General features: G+C 45.0%; 1 protein-coding gene across 2 annotated transcripts in view; it reads right to left on the bottom strand.

Moving 5' to 3' along the window:
- ANO7 (anoctamin 7) overlaps window positions 1-13,880 on the bottom strand; it is a 1,967,083-nt gene that overhangs the window by 304,827 nt on the left and 1,648,376 nt on the right. The window lies entirely within an intron of this gene.

Here is a 13,880-nt window from a genome sequence, read left to right as displayed (position 1 = left end):
TCTATTGCTAAGAGGAATTTCCCTGCCTATAAACTAAAGGTGCCTGTCATACGGTTAAACAAAAATGAGTCCTCAGTCCCAAAACCTATTTACTACCTGGCCCTACCACTTTAGGGGAAAAAACATACACGTAAGCAAGAACAATAGCGTCTTAGCTCTGGCTTCGTCCGGCTTATGTTACTTTGATCTCTCCCAGGGTATTGATCAAAGTACAAAACAATGTTCCTCAGAATTCACCAATTAAACGTTTTCAGCTTTCTCTTTAGGCTCCTCAAGAAAAGTTGTACATTTTTATACAAATCAAATTTTTCAAGTTCCTTTAAGTCGAAAGACGATCTCCCTCCAACTTTATATAACTCAATGTCTCAATTTTCTGTCTTTGATAGACGGAATTAACCCTCCAGGTTCCTCTCGTCTCATAGGCTGAAAAATGTCACTTAATTCTCTAGGGCTCTCCAATCCCCTCTGGCTCTCCGGCTTGTTGAACTTTTGTGGTTGTATCTTTGGTCTCTGACAATCTTCACCATTCGGAATTCTACGGATCCCATAACCCTCCCTGTCATTTTCTCTCCCCTCTATTCCTTCCGCTTACCTCCCTCCACCCATGGCAACCCTAGTACCTTTAGTGTCATCAGGGGGGCTCAAGTGGAGTGACGTCTCAGCTAGGACGTGGCAGTCCGTCCTCTCTACGGCGTTGCTGTTTCGTAAGGATTTGATTCCTGTATCCTGCCTGTCCCGGTACACTCAGCAGTCATTACCCTGAGAACAGAGGTTTTATTCCTCCATTGTTTGCTGTTCTCGGCATCTGTTCATGGGCCCCAGGCCCACTATGGCTAAAAATTGGTCAAGCCACCAATTAAGACGGTCTACCTTCCGTCTCCATCTCAGCAGTATCGCCGTTTCCAATGCCTACCGCCTAAAGTTTCTCGCTCATCTCTTAGTTCCTCTATGTCACTGCTAGCTTCGCTGAATAGCGCGGTTCCACCCCTCCAGGATGTTCTCACGTCAGAGGCTTGCCTCTGCGTAGGATTCATCTACCTGCATTCAAGGTGCCTCGTCTCTTTATTCTTTCTGCCGTACTTAAAAGGACATATTGTTCTCCATCAGCTGCTGAGTTTGTGAAGATTACAGAATTACCTTGAGCCAAAATTAGGGAAGTAATGTTTGTGTATTTTTAATGTGGATCAACTGATACAACATCAGTTTCCCATTTCAGTTCCCATATAGGCAGACTGGGTATTCTTTATATGAAGTTCTGGATAGGATATTCTTTATATGGAGTTCTGGACAGGAATGGGAGTCTGTGACCCCTAGAGGGAAGTGAATCCTAGTGAGGTCCCATTTTCCAAAAGCCCGATGGAGGGTTTTGCTGAGCCGGCTCACCTCGCTAGCCTCAAAAGGGGTTGGCTCTCCCCCACACCACTGAACCGGGAAGAAGGGATGAATTGCCCAGATTTGTAACACAACCCACTCTTTTCTTAGTTCAGCGCAGTGACTGTGTAGCTGATCTATGCAGAGGCCAGCATAGTCTCCAGAACCCCCCTGCAACTACTCCATGGCTAAACTCCATTTTTATTTTTCTCTTTCTATGAAGCGTCTCCTGAGATTTTCTTGATTCTTTATGATCTATAGAATGCCCTCTTTTTTCTCTTTGGGTGTTTAGTTTATATATATTATCCTGCTGCGTTTTCAAGTAGTAGAAACAGCAAACAATTTTTTTATTTTTTTTTTTAAATAAAATGATATAGTTTGATTACACACTTTTCCATTATTAAACATCCAAAGTTTTACATACGAATTAATATTTGCATCCACATTCATAATTTGCCTCTTTGTCCTATAAACATACAGTCCATATGAATAGGATCCTAATTATGTGAAATAGTGCCACAGTCTTCCATTCGTTTTTCTATAGTATTCTAATCGATAACTATTAACAATTCATTGTTGTTTCCTCATTGCCATCTTCCTGATGTGTGTTCCATTACAATTTACCAGAACTGGACCACTCTGAAAATAAGAGATCTAGTTCACAGTTCACCCTCAAACACTATTTTTCAAAATCAACAATAAATACACATTATTTTAGCCATCATTAGGTACATGATTGAAAGTAGGAACATTACTCCAAAATGACTTCACATATCACATACATGTATCATTGCATCTATAACTGTATCCTGTTTGTCAATGGCATAGCATTCATCCTAGCCATTCTTCCCTATGTGGAGCCCATTTTCATGAAAGGTATGTTTAAAAGAGCAATACAAAGAAATAATTAAGAATATTTGAATGCATTCGAACTTAGTACCTTTGTCTTTCCACTAGCTTAAGTCTTTCAGGTCCTCTTCGACAACGTTACAAGTCCCCTTTTTAATATCCTACTTGCCGATGAGTTTGATGAGTTTGTGTATATGCCCAGGTCACGATACTCTTTCGTCTAATAACTGAATTGGTCCCAGTGCTCAATCACATTTAACCTTTTCCTTATTATATGCTTGGGAAATTGTTTCCTGATGTTGACGGCTAATGTGAAGCTGCCCCTTGGTCGGGGCACATAAGAAGTTGTCCATCCTATTTGGGTTTGGCCTTTGAGGGACTGGAGTTTCTACCCCTCCCGGAAATGGGAAAAGGATGTCTTCTTCTTTTACACCGGTTTCGTCTCTCCACTGTCTGAATGGCTCATCCACTGGATGGCTTATTCTTCGGGTTCCTGCAGGTTTTGAGAGAATCCCTCTCTTCTCACTGGCTTTGGGTCAAGCTCTAAATAGGGCGGTCTGATCTGGTGTAATATTTCCCCCTCTCCGGTCCAGGTTCTCAATTTCCACAGAGTCCAAACTTAAAAAGGCAAGCTCTAGTCCTAATCTGCTGATTATTCTGTTGTCACGATTCGCTTGGCTGGGGGTGACTTTAGCTAATGGCTCCGAATTCTGAGGCACTGGTCGGCCTCTATATCAGGTTCTATGGCATACCACTTCCAACACCATGTGTCAAAGATGGCACAGAAACACTCACAAGCCTTGTAAAACAGTCCAAAGTTATTGTAAGGTTAATACAAGATATGGACTATTTCTTGGTTTAAGATATCTATGGGAGAACTTGTTGCTCTCCAGATGTGGGGAGTGGAGCTATTCCTCTACTCCAAAGCCCGACCACTCTATCTACCCTCTGAAGTCATCAGCGGCACAACATTGAAGTAATGTTAATACTCCATTGATTCACATCTAGAAAGTGCCCACTGAAATAGTACTGTGATTTATTTTGCATGTCTCGCACACTTAGAAATTGTCCCTGTTAGCTTGATCTGCATCAAAAAGTGTGCCCTCTGAGATATTTCTGTAATTTATTTTCCTGACCCACTCATTTAGAACTTGTACTTGTTAGCTTGATTCACGTCTAGAATGTAATTTATTTACCTGTCCCACTCACTTAGAACTTGTTTTTGTTAGCTTGATTCACATCTTCATAGTGCCCACTGAAATAATACTGTGATTTATTTGAGCCGCACACTTAGAAAATTGTTCTTGTTGCGTTGATTCACATCTAGAAAGTGCCCACTGAGATATTACTGCTCTCGTTCTTGTTGCATTTAATCAGATGTAGAAAGTGCCCACTGAGATATTACTGCTCTCGTTCTTGCTGCATTGATTGACATCTAGAAAGTGCCCACTGAGATAATACTGTGATTTATTTGTGCCGTACACTTAGAAAATTGTTCCTGCTGGCTGCATTGATTCACATCTATAAAGTACCCATTGAGATAATACTGTGATTTATTTGTGCCGCACACTTTAAAAATGATTCTTGTTGCATTGATTCACAACTAGAAAGTGCCCACTTAGATAGTACTGTAATTTATTTGCCTGCCCCACGCACTTAGAACTTGTTCTCGTTTGCTTGATTCACATCTTGATAGTGCCCACTGAAATAATACTGTGATTTATTTGAGTCGCACACTTAGAAAATTGTTCTTGTTGCATTGATTCACATCTAGAAGGTGCCCACTGAGACAGTACTGTAATTTATTTGCCTGTCCTGCACACTTAGAAATTGCTCTGTCTTGTTAGCTTGATTCACATCTAGAAGGTGCCCACTGAGAGATTTCTGTGATTTACTGACCAATGCGGGTCGCACTTAGAAACCGTTCTTGCAGCATTAATGCACATCTAGAAAGTGCACACTATAATATTCTGTGATTTAACTGCCTCTACCGCTCACTTAGAATGTGTTCCTTTATATCGATTCACATCTAGAAGTGCCCACTATGACTTAGAAATTGTTCTCGTTAGACTCACACCTAGAAAGTTGCATTGATTCTCACCTAGAAAGTGCCCACTGAGATAGTACTGTGATTTACTTGCCTGCGCCACACACCTGGAATTGCTCTTGCTGGTCTGATTAACTTCAGGAAGGTGCCCGCCGAGATTGTACATCTAGGGCCACTACATCTACTGTTACTAGTACATCAATCTTCAGGTGCTGCCCTTGACCTTCCGCCGGGATGGAGATACCAGCTCACCATATATTCCCTCTCTGACCCGTCCTGATGCCTAGCCTCCCTGTATCATACCCCCTCACCCACATGGCTGACCCCTCACGGCGCATGGCCTGCGCTCTAGCTCCCAACTTCACGACCCCACCCTTTATCCCCCACCTGATCGCAAACTATGACACATCCCCCCCGTACATCAATACCTCTGACATCTATTGATAACATCCTCCGCCCATACTCCACACCCATTATTTAACTGCCAAGACAGGGGAGCTCTGACGCTCCAAACAATGCAAATCCATCTCCACTTCCACACCATCCTTGTGCCCTCTGAGGAACTCCCCTCCCTCTCATCCAACCTCCCATGCCGCCCTCTCCCTTCCCCTTAGCCCACTGGGGAACTCACCACCCTCTCGACCAACCTCCCATGCTGCCCTCTCCCTCCTCCTTAATCCTTTCTCAACCCCCACCAACAAAACCCCCCCTTCACATCCCTTCCCTTCTCTGAGAGTAGGTTGTCCCGCTCTTGCTAGAATGGTAGCCTCATCTCCCTCCCCCTCTCACCCCCTACTCTCTCTCACACCCCTATGGCACCAAAACCCACAACATGCAGAAAACGTGACTAGTCCTCTCCCTCGACCCTCCACTCCTCACCACTTCTGCTTCAGCCCAACCTCCTTGCCCCTCCCTCCCCTACCCCCAACCACTACCCTCTCCCAGTTTCCACCCCCTTTCTCTTGACCTCTCACCCTATACACCTAAACCCCAGAACCCTCCAGACTCATTCCAAATTCAACCAGCCTAAACCCCCACACCCAAAATGATCCATTCACCATCCTCCCAACCCCCCTTGACCCACCCCTCGTCTCTCACATACCCACCTCCTCCCGCCTACTCTTCCCGCCCCCCATCAATGTAACCCTCTCACCCAACACTCTGTAACGCTCACCTGATTCCCACAGAGGCGCCGGTCTTGACTGGGTGAATGCCGTATCTTCAAAGGTGATGTGTAACACACGGTTGGCTCTTTGGGCTGGACCTCTGTGCACTGTATGTCTGACTCGAAGAGTAAGATGTCTGCAGATAGAAAATATGGGATTAATGAACTGGGGTTATTGGGTGCCTCTCTCCTCTTCCCTTTCTCTTCTCCTGTAGAACCCCAAAGGTTAACGCCCTAACCTTAGGTAAGTGAACGCCGAGCTCTCCATCTGCCTCGGGGCAGGGTGCCGTAACCAGTTTCTTCACTGGATAAGGGTGCAGGCCTCTTGACCTCAGAGGACTGCTGTCCGTCGTTAACTGCACGAACGTTAAGTTCTGGGCACTTCAAATGTCTTAAAAGTCTTTTGTAATATCATCTCTTGTTTTGCAGGGTTCCGGCGATGGCGGATGGCGGGCCGATGAGAGTTGAGGATCGAACACGCGTGAGGAATAGAAGCGCCTGGAAGCACGTAGGTAAGCGCTTGTAGCCTGCTTCACGATGCGCACTAACTGTCCCTTTTATCTTGCAGGTACAAGTTCGGAGCTTTAGAGAAGCTGAAGGGTGCTGGAATACCCACTGGATTCGGCTTGGGAAGGAGTAATGGCACGTGAGTAATAAAGTTGCCCAATGTCTTTAAACGCACCTTCTTTTGTATTTCAGATGCGGGATGCAGCGCCGAAGGCCTCCCGAGCGTGCGAAGAGCTGGTAAGCTTTTGTCTTTCAGATGCCGGAATGCAGTGCGAAGACCTCCGGAGCATGCGAAGAGTAGGTAAGCCTTTGTCTTTCAGATGCCGGAATGCAGCGCGAGGCGTTGGTGACAGCCGATGGACCAGGTAAGAGATGCGCTGCCACTGAAGACCGTAGTGCTAACCTGTTCTTCTTTGTCTTTACAGGTGCTGCTGAAGACTGGATTCCAGGATGGTAAGCCTTTGTTCCCTTAGGCCCAGGATCAGAAGCAGAAGACACAATGAGCGTTCTGATGCAGAGAATGCAGAATAACGCAAAGCAAGATTCATCCATCGGGTGTGGTTTAAATAGCCTCCTGTAGTGCTTAGGTGTCTCCTTCCACAGCCACGCCTAGGTAAGAAAAGACTTCCTGCTTTCCAGAAGAGTTCCAGTGTTCTGAACCTAGGGAGTGGCTCCTGCCCCACCCAACAGGAAAAGTAGTCCCAAACAGAAGAGGATCAGGGGTTCAACTGGCAGGTAAGTAAGCAGCATGGTCTGCTGCAGGTAAGTCCACCCAAGCATTATGAGCCCAGCGCTTCCAGCGCTGGGACTGGGCATCTTTATGAGCCTGGTGCCACTGGCGCCAGGACATGGTCCAAAAGGTCCCAATTGGGACTGGCTGGCACTCGGAACCGGGGTTATGGGTCTGCTTCCAAGGGAGTCGGGCAAGTCCTGATCTTTTGGAAGCAGAGATCATGACACATTCTAAGTCCACAGGCACCCAGCCCCTCCTGTAGCACACCTCAACCGGTCTCAACCCCCCTGAATGTTCCTACCACACCCACCACGCCACCGGGCACCCATGTCCGCCAAGCTCCCAATGCGTGCATCATGAAAACCACCTCCCCTCAAAAAGTTGGATGCATCCTTTTTAATGCCCGCTCCATAGCTACTCGCTCATCGCCCACAATAGACCCTCCAGAGGTGGCAGATCTCTTCAATCCTCAGTTATTCGGCTCACTTGTCGAATCCCAGACATGCATTGCCTCAGGTGAATCCCCTCTAGTAACACTCTCGCTACCACCGACTTTCACCCTCAGCTGCGTACTCATCTACAGACCCCCTGGACACGACAGACATTTCGCCAACAACCTCTCTGACTCAATAGCTACCATTCAAGTAAATCACCTTTCTCTTACACTCCTGGGAGACTTCAATATCTGGTTGGATATCCCCAACAACCCCATGACTCATCCACTGGTTGACAGTCTTGATGCGCTCAGCCTCTCTCTCCCATCATACCACTGATCCAACCCACTCAGGTGGGCACACCCTTGATGTAATTTTCAACTTCCATGAACTGGTTTATATATCCCATCCCAAACCACTCGTCTGGACCGACCACTATGCCATCCCTTTCTCTATCCACACACCTGCCTCTCCTCCTACAACTGCTCTGGTCCCCACCCCTGTTCTCAAATGCTGGAACAAAGTCAAGATCCTTCCCGACCTAGCCGAAGCCCTGCTTCTTCGTCCACCTGCAAGGCTGCCCACCGAAAGACCCTTAACCATCGATTCCTTCGACTCCTGGCTAAAAGACTCACTAATTCCTCATACCCCCTTGCACCCCACATCCTCACGCAAAGTACCGTCACCCAAATGGTTCAGGCCCCACCTGAGGAATGCCAAAAAACAAAAAACCTCTTGAACGCAAGTGGCAAGCATCCAAAACCAATCTCAGCAGATCCATGTTCGCCCTGCGCCACCGTAACTACAAATCCGAATTCCGAAAGGCCAAAAAAGCCTAGTACAATAAACACATTCTCAACAGTAGCAACTGCAGCAAAGAACTCCACATGATCATATCAGAATTTGTGAAACCCACGTGCACCTCGACCCAATCAACCTCCACACAATCACTCTGCGACTCCCTCTCCCTACATTTCTATAACACTGCACTTGACAGGACGGCAAACCTTAAAACCAAACTGTCCTTCCTCTCCCCCTTCCCATCACCGACCCCCTCCTGATCCCATTACCCTGACGCCCAATTTCCCTACGTTTGACTCCTTTAAACCCACCTCCAGAGACGAGTTCCTTAACCTTCTATCAGCCAGAAAACTCGCCCCTCGACCCCTGCCTCGCCTCTGTCCTGAAAGAAATATTCTCGTGTGTCTGCGCAGGAGAACATTCGAGAGCCATACTAAATGACTCCCTCACCTCTGGCATCTTCCCTGATGCCTTCAAAATAGCGCATGTCAAGCCACTTCTAAAAAAAAAGGCAGCCCTTGACCCCCTTAACCCCAAGAATTACAGACCAATCTCCAACACCAGATTTCGGACAGCATACTCCCAGCTCAACTCCTTTGTAGAATACAACTGTCTCCTCGAAACCCACAAAATCAGGCTTCAGACCGCGACATGGAACAGAAACCACTCTGATCTCGATCTGGGATAATCTCAAGGTAACTTCAGACTCTGGAGGCTGCACAGCATCTGCTCTCCTGTTCAACCTCTATATGACCACTCGACCAGGAATCATCCATATGCACAACATCTCCTGTTACAACTATGCTTATGATACCCAAATTATTCTAAGAATTCCCAAGTCAGGCACCAACCCCCATCCCGACCTTGAAGTTTGTCTCCACAATATTGACCAAAGGATGACAATAAACCACCTCCTTTTGAACCCTGAAAAAACTGAAATCATGATGTGCAGCAATACTGCCCTTCTGCCACATCCGCTCTCAGGGCCCCCCGTCCTTCGACCACCCTCCACCCATCCGATACAGTGAAAAACCTAGGTTGCACTATGTACTCAGGCCTAACCCTCTCCCATCAGATCAACATGATGTCAAAATGCTGTCACTACCACCTCAAACTTCTCAGATGCATTTTCCCTACCTAGCCTACCCAAACAGACTTGCTGCAGTTATGTCTATTGTGATGTCGAGACTGGACTATGCCAACTCACTATACCTAGGAGCTCCAGTATACCAACTTAAACTACAAAGAGCCCAAAACGCTGCTGCAAAATTGCTCCTTGTTCTGGGGTAAAGAGACCACATCTCACAAGCTCTCTGAATCTTCCACTGGCTTCCAGTCAGACGAAGGGCCACCTTCAAGACCCTATGGATCATTCACAGAGCAGTGCAAAAGACCGGCTCAATGTACCTACAAGAAAAGATCCCTACCTCCTATCTCGCACCGTAAGATCAAGCACTGCCCTCCTTCTAGTGATTCCAACCTCTAACTCTGTCAGGATCGGAGGATCCGCCAACTCTGTGGAACTCACTCCCCCCACATATTTGACACACCCAAGACTATATGACCTTCCGCAAAGCTCTAAAAACGTGGCTCTTTCTGTAATTCTGACCATGACCATCTGATGCGACTGAGTCCTTGCAACCGGATGGCAAATGCTCAATGAGATCCCGAGCAATGACGCCACTGAATACGCTTGTTAAGTCACTATTAAGCAAACACACACTTGAAATCCAGAATAGCGAACTCCTTAGATCATAACTCCACCCAAACACCTCCCATATCACTAAGCCTACTCTCTACCCTACACCAACACACAATTAGAGTGTAGCTACACCCCTCGATCAATTTCAGCCTAGTTGCTCACATATGAACATTACCCCATGAACACCTCATCATTCTAATAAAACACAGCTACATCCCATGACAAACCGGCCTAGCCGCACACATAAGCATCCTACACAGGCCTAACGTGGCCAGAACTCAGTCTTGGTGTCCACCCGCCAGACTGCACACATTCAACTGATATCAATACTACCACACCTAATGTTATGATGCAGCTACCATCAGGCAATTGCATCAGCAGCACAAATAACTGGTGCACCCAAGCACCCTATGGCACCTTACTCTCTCAACTGACCTGGACTACTGTTCACGAGGGCGTTCAACCTACTAGCACTTTGAGGTCATACCAATGGCATATAGAGCGCTATATAAATGCCACATAACATAACAGATGCTATGGATTTAAACTCCCATGATCCTTTACCCAAGTTGCAAGAAGGATCCGAGCCTGGCAGAGGGAGATCCAAGGGGTGAAAAGCAATCACCCAAAGTGCAAGATTACTGAAGGAACATTTGTTTGTTGTTTTGATCCAGCGGGCCTTCTAAGGCAAGAGACTTTTAGTAAAAAGACTTAGCCCCTGAAAGTCCTGGTAGCGTTGAACTTGAATTTCAAACCTTGTGCTGGAGAGGCCGAGAGCGTGCTGTGCTCAGACGTCCCGCCTTGTCCTGTGCCGAAAACGTGGGGATGGGAGATCCAGCCATACCATCCTGACTTTCATTTAATTTTATAAACACTTCTTCATTTTCTGGTGTACATTATCCCACACTCCTTTTGTAAACTTTGTGGTAAGGATTGGCAATTGTTTTTTTTAGTATGAGCCCTTTTTTATTTGACAAGACGCCACTAGGACTGCCTTCTTATTATTTGATGGTTGTAGCCAGTGCTCCAGATAAGATTTTGATGTGGGAGTATTTTACTCCCTATTTTTAAACTTTGAGAGTAAATGTGATTTTAAGAGAGTAAAAATGACTTTTCTTCTTTGCAAGAGAGTAAAATGTATGTGACATCCAGCCGACGTGTGCAAAAACTATAGTGTAAAAATGATCTGCCTCTGCATGATTATGCACATAGCACCGGAACTCTGAAAAATACAATTGTGCAATACTAGTTTGCTTTCACTGAAAAAAAGCATAATTTGCACCAAAATATTAATTCTCAATTGTAACTTCGTTTTCCATCTTATTAATTATACAATCCTAAAATTCTAGGAAAATATGCACAGTGCTTCTGAAGATGAATGGAAAGAAACCATTCCTTTTATCACAGTGTACAGTTTTTTTTTTTTAAAGGCTTCAGAGAAATACTTTCTGTTTCAGAGGTGGCTTTCAATTACATCTATGTAGATAAAAATCAAAAGAAGCCTTCTGGGTTCTGTCAAGTAACCTGACCTTTGCACTGCCCTCTGCTCTAAACCTGTGTGTAAATGTACACAGGAAAATAATAAAGCTGTCGTATTTACAAGATTTTCATGCATAAAAAGGACTAGTACGCACCTTATCTGGAGGCCTGGTTGTAGCTTGCTCCCATCTTAGATTTAGGTTTAGATTAGGCGTTTGTCTCAGCCATTATAAAGTTCAATAAACACCCTTGAACTGTGATCACATATGTATGTCTTTACTGTTGCCACCATAAGTTCCTTACATAAGCCAACATTGACTCCTCCTTACTTCTCCGGAACAGAGGTTGAATCTGAAAGGAAACTGATTTCCACTTTTACTGTTAATAGTTTACCTATTATTTTAAACTATATTGACCATTCTGGTCCTGTTCGTTTTTAAGTTAAATCATACCTCCTAATTTTACCACACTATGGCAGTAACAGCTAAACTGAAATCTATTTGACTATGCTTTCACAAATCTTGGCTGACACCTCATCCTGGATGTAATCTAGCTGGATTCATTTTAGCTGGGTGAAGACGAAGGACACCTTTTACTAAGAAGTAATCTCTCCTTGCATCCCATGCCTCTCTGATTTCTTGAAAATGTGTCAAGTTGTTACCTCATTTTGAATGCTTAGATGGTATAGTTGAAAGAGATCCAGTCCATTTTCAAGGCATGCTATTTTAATAACAGGTATTTGTCCCTTCAAGGCACTCAAGAAGTGTAGTTGGATGAGATGTTTGGACTATTGTAATTAACTTTGGAGGGTTCTTCAATGAAACAGACTTGAAATGGCTCAAAACTGATTGGTTGCTGGATGTAGGAAAAGTGACCATGTCCAAGCTGCTTGCAGGAAACTGCTGTGGCTTCAAGAAGAGTAGAGAATTCAGCTTGAAATTGTCTGCAACCATGTGATTGCTCGTGTGTAGCTTAAGGACATCATCACATATGGTACCCCAGGATAGAACATGTTGTCTCTAGAGAATCTCAGATTATTTATCTCTTGGCCTCTGTCACACTGGAGAAGATAATACGTTCAGTTTTTGGGACCAAGGAGTGGAACTAAATGACCACATTCTATTTATAACAGCACATGATTTTCTAATTTCAGGCAATACGGGGGCAGAAGGGTCCTTCGTTTGCCTGTCGACCTGCACTGGGGTTGCAATTCCTTAATACATTTGTTTTAGCATGCTCCCGCCTACCCAATCCACTACTTTTTTTAGCGCACCTTAACCATTGGCCAGGTACTGGGAATCATATCTCAACTGAAGATAGCCTGAGAGGACAACACTGGTCCCTGGAGAAGTATGGGAGATAGAAGATCCAACTCCAGAGCAATTGCCATGCTGAAGAACAATGGAAACTAAGCTTTTTTTCTCCCAAGGGCACACCATTGCTACAAAGAACCCCTCTCTCCTCATCTTGTACAACACCCGGAAAAGCACCAGAGGAACAGGAAAGGCAAAAGCAGAATGCTCTGCCATACAAATGACAAGGTGTCCACCTCAGTGGAATTTGGCATCTATGACAATTTGCCCGGAGCATAGCATTCTTTGTGGAGACTAATTGATCCAATACTGAGCTTCCCAATCCCTTGCAAGTTTGACACCAGGGCCCTGAGTCAGCAGCAAACACCTTTTATATCCTGTCCAACTGAACATTCTTAGCCCTTAAAATAAAGGAGGTTTGATGGGACTGGGGATTGCATTCTGTATATTTGAACCCACAAGGCTGATGCTACCAGTGCAGCCATGGCATTTGAGCCCTTTTTCCTTTTACAACAAGCCATTGCAACCGTTTAGATATGAATGTCCTAAACCACCAGAAGAGAAGCACATTCTATCACCTTTCCATTCTCCCCCACACACAGTGCAGCTTTCGAAATAGCTGTGAGCTCCCTATAATTTTAGGAGAAAGAAGCTGCTTGCGCATACTACAGGATATGAAATTCCAGTGTTCCCAAAAAAGGTCTCCCCAGCCCTTGAGTTAGTGACAACAGTCTAAACAAGGGTACTGAGAGAATATAGATACAACCGTCCTTTTCCAAACACAAGAAAGTCTAGTGTACATAGTGTACATAGCGTACATAGCCTATTTGAGGCTCATAGCCACTTCTAGGGCATCTGGAACTAGTGGCCTGCAACATGTCTGACCAGGTAATTGACGTTAGAACATACATATATGATCATGAGTATTCAGGGGCTATATCATTCTGGATCTAAGGTCATGGGATTACAAGAACTGATCATAGCAACACAAGGCAGAACAAACAAGGCAACAGCCAGCAGGCCTTTCCTACCTGATGGTGAGGGAGACACTTGCCTTACTACCATGCTGAAAGGTCTATACACCAGATACCATCATGGAATAATACAAGCATTCTCAAGGCCCAGAGTCCATTAGAACTCCAGAGGAAGCAAGCCAACCCACCAGGTATAAACCATGTACTGGAAGAGGCTGTAGGAAACAAGCAATCAGACAGATACCAATGAACAGATCCCCAGCAAGCAGACAAAGGAAGGACCAACTTCAGTTCTAAAGGAAGGGCCTCAGTGCACCATAATGAAATTAGGCCTCCTCAACATTTATGAGGAACATTTATTACTCTGCCGATAACCCTGGAAGTTAATCCTTAAATGTCACCATATAGAAAGCGATTAAACCGAGTTAGCAAATTGAAGTTGATAGTGCAAAAAACTAGATAGAACATTTAAGGGAACAGAAAAAGGATGGAATAGGCAATTTTT

This window comes from Ambystoma mexicanum, chromosome 10 (assembly GCF_040938575.1).
Source record: "Ambystoma mexicanum isolate Mex_15411 chromosome 10, UKY_AmexF1_1, whole genome shotgun sequence".
NCBI classification, from domain to species: domain Eukaryota; kingdom Metazoa; phylum Chordata; class Amphibia; order Caudata; family Ambystomatidae; genus Ambystoma; species Ambystoma mexicanum.
Note: the sequence above shows the minus strand (reverse complement) of the source record. Positions and strands in the feature narration are given on the sequence as shown.